Source organism: Lactuca serriola, chromosome 3, assembly GCF_051521515.1.
Source record: "Lactuca serriola cultivar US96UC23 chromosome 3, Lser_US96UC23_V15, whole genome shotgun sequence".
NCBI lineage: Eukaryota > Viridiplantae > Streptophyta > Magnoliopsida > Asterales > Asteraceae > Lactuca > Lactuca serriola.
The window spans coordinates 192843274-192852153 of record NC_136410.1 but is presented as its reverse complement, the minus strand read 5'-3'; the positions used below and the strand labels follow the sequence as shown (position 1 = coordinate 192852153).

At 34.2% G+C, this 8880-nt stretch overlaps 1 non-coding gene across 1 annotated transcript; it reads left to right on the top strand.

Annotated features, from left to right (window-relative positions):
• Nucleotides 1-376: 376 nt before the first annotated feature.
• LOC145096567 (U6 spliceosomal RNA) lies at nucleotides 377-479 on the top strand. The gene has a single exon (XR_013703941.1). It is a non-coding gene; the product is annotated as a U6 spliceosomal RNA (small nuclear RNA).
• Nucleotides 480-8880: the final 8401 nt, after the last annotated feature.

Below are 8880 nucleotides of genomic sequence, written 5' to 3'. Positions count from 1 at the left end.
TTTTGGATAGGGATAATAACTTAGGAGGGTAATAAGGTTTTCAGTTTGTCTGTATTAGGTCACTAAGGTTTTTTTGTGTGTATAAGACCAATATGGTTGTTATTACCGTTTAGAAATAGTCCTTTTACGGTTTTTAACCGGTAAAAGGACTATTTCTAAACGGTAATAACAACCATATTGGTCTAATACGCACAAAAAAACCTTAGTGACCTAATACGGACAAACTGGAAACCTTATTACCCTCCTAAGTCATTAACCCTAATTTTAAAGACATAGAGAATATATGACCATCAACGGTAAACTACTTCGTTTAAAACTCACGTTGTCCCATATAACCTGCTACTCCTATATATGGCGAAGCTCTTCATCTATAGTCGTCCCTTTGGGGACATCCAATAAAATTGGAACGATAGAGAAAAGATTAGCATGGCCCCTGCGCAAGGATGAAACACACAAATCGAGAAATGGTCCAAAATTTTTTTTAACCCTTCATCGTCTTCTCTGGAACCCTAATTCCCTTTTCAAATGCTAATAGAGTTCAGTTGCAATTCTTACGTTTCAGTAGTTCATCTACTGAAGTCATGATAAGACAACATGTTGATTCTATGGTCATATTGATCTTCTTGTTGATGTTTTCAACCATTTGTGGCTAGTAAGGGTGATCTTTCTTTCTATAAAGTCTTCTTTAAGTTTTGTACTTTTCCTGTCATTAAGTTTCATGCTTTATAAACTTCCGTTTATGTGTTGTATATAGTATGTATGTGTTTGTTTATATGCAGATTTTTTTATTCATTTTGCAACTTCAGTTTCTTAGCTCATGTTGTGGTTTTTCTTTTTATAAAATATTGATAATAGACATCCTCTGCAACTCCCTGTTGCTTTTACATTTCCATTCGTTATCAAGTATAGACATTGATGGGAGGTATCAAAGCGAGATTGTTTTTGTACATATGGATGTGTTCATGTAAACATTTAAATGACAAAAAAGAAGTTATTCATAAAATGTTGCATATTTATGTAATGAAGATCATCAATCATATGAGTTTTTGGACTTAGAAGTTCTGGAAGGGTTGTGAGATAATTTTAAATGGAAGCAACTATTTTCAGTCAAACAAATAGGTCAAATTGATTAGTAAGCATGTTTTCTAAATAATTAGGGATAATGAATTATGAGGGTAATAAGGTTTCCAGTTTGTCCGTATTAGGTCACTAAGTTTTTTTTGTGCATATTAGACCAAGATGGTTGTTATTACCGTTTAGAAATAGTCCTTTTACTGGTTAAAACCGGTAAAAAGGATTATTTCTAAACGGTAATAACAACCATATTGGTCTAATACGCACAAAAAAAACCTTAGTGACCTAATACAGACAAACTAAAAACCTTATTACCCTCCTAACTCATTATCCCTTTTGGATAAAACAAAGACCAACTTAGGCCAATTGTGTGAAGTGTTTGTCTTGATAAAGAATCCGCACTATCTCTTGAATATTTGGCAAGATTGTCTTATATGTCAAGAGGACAGTGAGAATCTTATAGATCCTAAAAAGAATTTGAATATCTAATCAAGAATAAAAACCTATAGTTTAACACTAGCACATGACGTGAGGTTTATAACCTAACGTGTTGACATATTTCTATTTCTGTGCCTATTCCAATTAATGTTGGATTTACATATGAGTTCTTAGAGTTCTCAATTGGTTGGATATCAACTTGGAACCGATAGCAGGCCCTTGAGCATCCACGTGACAAGAATTTAAGATTGCATAAGTTCAGTCCATATGAATTTCGAATTGTCACTAATCTTGTCTTGTGATTATGGTTTTGACAAAACAATTCACATGGAAAGGAACACATATACCATAAAATCTAAAGGTCATAAGGTTTCTCTCCGATTCATGAAAATGATGGTGAGGAAACACTTCCACCAAGTAGATTTGAAGTAGATAGCAAAGGTCTAAACAATTGAGACTATGATTATGGCATCCCTTTTCATTGTTCTGAAATTGTTTAGACACACCTGTGAGCTATCTAAGATAAGGTGTATGATTTTGATAAAGTCTGATCAAAGCAATCTAGTATTGACCTCTAGAAGTCCAGTTGCTTTCTGGATACATGTCAAAGCTAGTGGGAGCATAAGTGTTATGCTAGTAATCATCATGTTAGTGGGAACATGATAATTATGATAAAGGTTGCTAGTTAGCAATGTTAATTATTGAAAACAAAAGGTTTCATTTGGGAAAAAGTTGTTTTGCTATAATTAAGGGAGAGGAAATTATACTTCATCTCAAATCTAAAAGCTTAGATTGAGGTTTTAATCGTATTTAGTCAACGATATATATATATATATATATATATATATATATATATATATATATATGAATTTCATGTTGGAATGGCTGAACATAAGAAAATTCTATATATAGGTCTATTATTTACGTTCTAAAATTCGATTATGATTATGGAATCCCTTTTCATAATCTGAAATTATGAGAGCTTGGCAAGTAGAAATATTGTAGCAAAAGGACTTGTCTAGTATCATGTCTTTATGTGAGACATCGTGAATCGTGTCCCACATGCTTCGGATATAGGATCGATTGCATGTGCTATAATATTCATCCTTTCTGAAATTTTCCAAATGTCTGGAGCATTAAGAAGGGAAAAGGTCTAGAATTGGATATGACTAAAAGGATTAAGCAATTGTTGAGGACAATCTAAGGTTTACCAAATATTGGTTGCTCAGGGACAATTAGATGTATAGTGTTAATTGTTGGAAGGATGATATTGACATATTCTGAAAAAAGGCAACTGTTGTTCAGAAGTGATAGTCAAAAGGGGAATATGGAAATGATCCCATGGGTTGAAGTTGTTCAATAAATCTGTGTAAGATTAGGAAACTTAATGCAAGAAGGATGTTTCCAAGGAGTTGATCTCCTTTGGAATGCGTAATCATTACAAGAGGATCAATGCATATAAGTTTAGAATCTAACAGATTTCAGTAAATGGCATGAATTTGGAATTCTTGCATTTCCAGTAAGGAATTGGGAGTGTGAAATGAGAAGCATTGGAATTATGTTCAATATATCTCTTTCATAAAGTAAAGATCATAGACAAACTTAGTTTGCATACTTGTTGTATGGCATGACTAGTGTTTAGGAAAAAGAAAAAATAGTGTACATGCTTGGAGCTTGGGAGAACTATTGTTTTTAATTCAAGTATAAAGTTGATAGCTGAGACAGTATGCAATGAATAATGTGTAATCATATGGTGATAAATAAAAGGTGTTTTATTTATATTTATAAGTTCTGAGACCATATTGGATTCAATTATTCTTGTGTTTCATTTTGCATGTTTTGACTTAAAAAATAACTAGGCCGTTCTTCGTGAATGATTAAGTTATTAAAACCCTCCATAGTCGTTAATACGTTTGAAGTAGGTATTAAGGCAAGACTGTCATGAATTGGGTTGGTAGATGTCCAAGGTATGGGACATAGCCAAGAGGTGTTACAACACTCATGAGTGCTCGTAAGCTCTGAGTATTGGATTCAACCCAAGCTCATTTGAATCACTTCATGGATTTTATCACGAGTGATCATTAGACGATAATATCTTATATTCTTCAAACCGAGAGATATGAGTTGTTACTATGAGTTGGTTATACATTGATTGCACAAAAACGCATTGGTAACTCGATGTTATAAAACGTGCCTTTGTGTATGATTCAACAAGTAGTAGAACAAGCCATATGAGTCGAAGTGTATCGATTCCTTTTACCTTCGGGATAAAAGCGATATTTGTGGGCCCCTCGATGATTTGGTGATAACAAATGTAAGTGCTCGGCCCGGCCTGGACTGATTTGAATTGTTCAATTAGTAAGTCGTCATAAATTGGAAATCGGGAAACAACAAATGGACAGTGAGAATGATTATAATCCATGTATCAATCCATATGATATCTACAATGGAGGAATATATGATCCCTTATCTGATGGAAAAGTCATTGACAAAGGTCAGAGATCATCGGCAAGGTCAGAGTTCGACAGAAGCTTTTGAGAGCTACGATTGCCAGTTGGTTCTTGAAGTCATACTTGCAATAATAGTTTTAGACTTATCCAAGTGGGAGACTGTTGGATTAATGTCTAAGTCCATAACTATAATTGGTAAGACTTGACCCGACCCGGCATGGTCCATTTGGGTTTCATGGCATCATGCATTTGGATAGACTAAAATGAGAGAAATAACACTTAAGGTTTATTAATATGTTATATGTTCTAATATATTAATAAGATTATTTAATTAGTATTGATCAAGAATTAATCTAGAATTAATTAAGTGATCAAAAGAAGACTAATTAAATATATATGGGTTGATTGTGTAAATCATCCATACTTGTATACTAGGCTAAGACTCCATGGATTATCAAATTAGGCTAAAACCCATAGGATGCTCCATGGTGTATTTGAACCCATGGATCCAAGGAAATGGAAAGCCATGACAATTAGGGTTTACCCTAATTGTGACACTATATAAAGATCACATTCTTGAGAAAAATTGGCCACTATGAGTGATAGAAAGGGCTAGCCGATTTTCATGAAGTGTGTATATTCTCTCAAGTCTTTTTAAGTGCATATGATGTTGTGTGAACCATTTGAGGTGTCACACTTGGGGCACTAGGCTCTCGAGCATCATGGAGTCATTCTACATCTAAGAGGTATGTATTCTAACTTGTTATATTTCATGTGAATTAATGTTTTTGTATGCTAGTTAGTATAATACCTTGGATATTCATATTTTCTTCTATAATAGAGAAAACATATATCCAAGGTATTTAGGGTTGCATGTACACTTAGGAGTGTTAGAATGCTCAAAATCCAACAATTTTATTACACATATATCCTCGCTCATCATTCATCTCATCTTTCATCGCTCATCATTTATCTCATCTTTCATCGCTCATCATTTATCTCACCTCTAATCTACCCATGTTTTACCCCAACACATTTTATATATATAAAATACATATACAGTTTAGATCATTTAAAACATGTATAAAACGTTTCCTCCAGCATAGACACCAAGTATTCAGACAGTATACACACATAGCACATAATTTATATAAAATACTTCATATTTATGTGTAAGATGAAAGTAAATATGCACTCACTTGGTAAGGTGGTGACTCCAAACTCAGACAGTGCTTCGTTACTCTTAAAACAATTTCCTTTGACAAAAACAACGGGTTTTTATTAAAAAAATTTGGTTTCGCTGGAGCAGCGTTTCCAAGCCAAAGCTTTGCTTCTCGGAGCCGTCAGGCGCTCCGGGGCTTCCTTCTTGTGCTAGGGAGGTTCCCTAGACTTGGGAGGGATTTAAGGAGGCTAGATAGAAGTTAGAAAGAGAAAGAAAGGTTATGGTGTGAAGAAATTATGAAGGGTTCATCCTTTATTTCTAGGGATTTTATCGTAGAGTAGCCCCTAAGCTTCGTCCGTATCTTCCGTGTATGAGCTCCGTTTTCTACATTCTTTATATCCACATGTTGGTATTTACAATCACTACAACTTTCATTTAGACGTCATCGGCTAATTCTCATTCTATCTCCAATTTGCAAAACTGTATCAAATTTATCACCCTCGAAGAGTAAGGACTAAGTTTCGTCCATATCTTTCGCATACGAGCTCTATTATTGACGTTCTTTATGTTCACACGTTGGTATTTACGAGTACTACAACTTTCATTTAGATCCCGTCAGCAAATTCTCACTCTATCTCAGATTTACAAAACTGTATCGAATTCGCCGCGCTCGAAGAGTAGTGACGAAGCTTCGTCCATATCTTTCGCATACGAGCTCCGTTTTCGACCGTTTTTTTATCGTTTAAATCCTATTAACGATATCTTCATTTCTTGCTTCGATTATTTTGGCTAAAAATAGACCGATCTAAAATTCTAATTTCGGGTTCTACACTGTTGTGTTAAATCTTAGAAAAATCATAACTTCCAATCATGACCTTCGAATCACAATCTCGATTCCTTATTGGATAATCCTTCTTCTTAACAAACTTAATATAAGTTCTTCGATTACGAACATAGACTATTGGGTCATGTTATAATGACCTCTCATCGTGTGATGCGACTCTTAGACTCAGGTCTTTTAGAGTCAAATTCCAGAAAGGAATATACCTTCCTTCATGTTCTAATCTGATATAATCACATTATAGCATGTAGCAGTTCTTGGTACAAGTTTCTAACCTTAACAACAGTTGCGATACTTCTATTGATCGCTTCATTTATCTTTCACTTCAATCTTCTGAAAGTGGTGTTGGGTTGCGTCTGATGGATTACTCCGATCAGTGACAAGATACAGGGAACCACTATGGTTCTCGGTAATGAAGGAATAAGGTAAACAGAAAACGTGAGGGGTAGTTGATTGAGGGTGGTTCTCGTTGGTCAAAGGTGGTGTGTATGAACCATGAGGGGGGGGGGGAGAGGGATCTAGAGAAAGAGTGAGTTAGTTTGCAAGGAAAGTGAAGTTATAGGGCTGATGAAATGGGTGTGAGGAACCATAACACCAAGGTTTAATTTAATAAGCAAAGAAACTCACAAAAGGTGGTGGTGGTGGACGTTTATGAGCGATAATTCATGGAAACAAGCCAGCTTACTTCTTTCACCATTTGTATGTTTCACTTTCTGAGTCGACTTGAAAGTCAAACCTGGACTTTCCCCCTTGGATGGCCTTTGACCTTTACAAGAGTCCAAGGTGGTAGATAAGAGAGATAGAGACATGAGAGGGAGAGAGGGAGTGAGAGATCACGTGAGAGAGAGATATGTAAATGGGCTGTTGTTTATTATTATTATTATATTTATTCTTTTTTTTTTCACCAAAGTATAAAATCTCATTGAACCTTAAAACGAATCTCGTTTCATGTGTCCAATTCTTGATGTCGGGTAATTTTTCTGAAAGTGTCGAATGACAGATTTTAATTTAAGGATTCTAAAAAAAACCCGAACGGATAAATTTTTCAAGTTGTAAAACTCTGGGAGTTTGCGTTTAAGGTTCCGCATCTAATTGGTATGAAACGTCTAGTTTTTCTGACTTTTACAAATATTTATACTATAAATATTTCGACTAGTAAATAAAATATTAGACCTTAGTCTGAGTTTCTATCTGAGGTGTGCAAGTGCCACAACGGGTCAAATACGGTTTACGAAATCAGATAAAGTCAATGTTACACCGGTTTGGTTTCTTAAAACGTTTACATCTTTTGAATACAAACTTTGTTTTGGACGTTCTTTATATATCCGCGATCAGGGAAACATGTACTACAAGTCCAGAATATTTTCTTTGTTCACACACGCTTGGTACAAAATTTCAGTTTTTCAGTCGTTGACTAAAGTTACAGTTTGTGCTTTATGTTTCGTTCGAAAATTTTCATAATTTGAGATAAGATACCATTTCATATCTTATTTTATTTGAAATACCGTTATATTTCTACTAAAGTAGGCATTAAAATTCAATCGGTCAGGATACAAAAATGTTCGAGGTGAACTGATCGTTTATAGGTTCAGACCTAAATTATGGGATGTCACACATTCCACATTTGAAACATGTCACATCTTCGCCACATTTTCCTAATTGTTTCTTCACACACTTATCATACCATCTTGCTTCACCTCTTCCTCGTCCTCCAAACTTCAAGAATTTACTCTCCTTGCTGGGCCTTGAAGATCCGGTGTCGTGCCGGTTTTGCCATAAAACTTCGACGGGTCATAACTTCTGTGTTATAACTCGGATTTCAGCGTTCTTTACATGTACGAAACCCTTGTGAAGTATACTATAACTTGGTCATGATTATTTATTCTAAATTATATTATATCAAACATGTTATTTTTTATGCTCATTATCACTAAATTGACTAGCCCAAATCTGCGGGCGTTACATATTCCATGTTGACAATTTTATTTGTAAGGAAAAATGTCTCTGTTTATTCAAATTTCAATGTTCGGAAAATGTTTCACTATAATGGAGTTAAGGGACAAGGAACTCATAATTCATTTCAAGTCTAAAGGTTTAGAACATATTGTTTAATAGAAGTTAGTCAAAGAAATATATGCATATCATGTTAAAATGTTTTAACATAGGAGCTTCCATACATAGAAATATAATAGCTTGGAATTAAACAAATATTAAATCCTTGTATAGGAAATAATGAGTTGAGTCTCGTTTCTTTCAGATATAGGATCGATTACATATACTAAAAAATTCACTTATTCTAATTTCTCAAATGCTTAGAGCATTGTGTGAAATAGGATTAGAGTTTTGTGTGACTAAGTTTATTAAACAACTCTTAAGAACATTCTGAGGTTTTATTCAAGATTGGTTGGTTGTGGTCATTTAGAAGTATGGCATTATTTAGGAAGGACCATAGTGAAACATTTTGGATTTAGATGATTCTTGGTTACACTTGATGGTCATATGGGAATATGGAAATGTTTCCATAATATTTGCAAAATATACATGTGATTTGGAAATTTAATGCAAGAGACGTGTTCAATGAGTGTAACTTGAATTTGGGACTTCATAATTATGAAATTGTTTCTTGTAACAAGTTCCAGTAGAACATTTTGTAATGAAGGCTCAGTCATTGTGACATACGAACCTTGACATCAAAGAAAGACAATGCATGTAAAAATGAAATTTCAATACATCTTAGATAGTGATAAGAATTTGGAATCATGTGTTGAGCATCATTAGACTAACATCCAGTTGATCTATTCATAAAGGAAGGACCTTCGAGAGTTATAATATGCATATTTATAACGTGGCATGACTGATGTTATTTAATTCAAGTGGTTAGTTGATTACTCGAAACATTATACAATGAATGAATC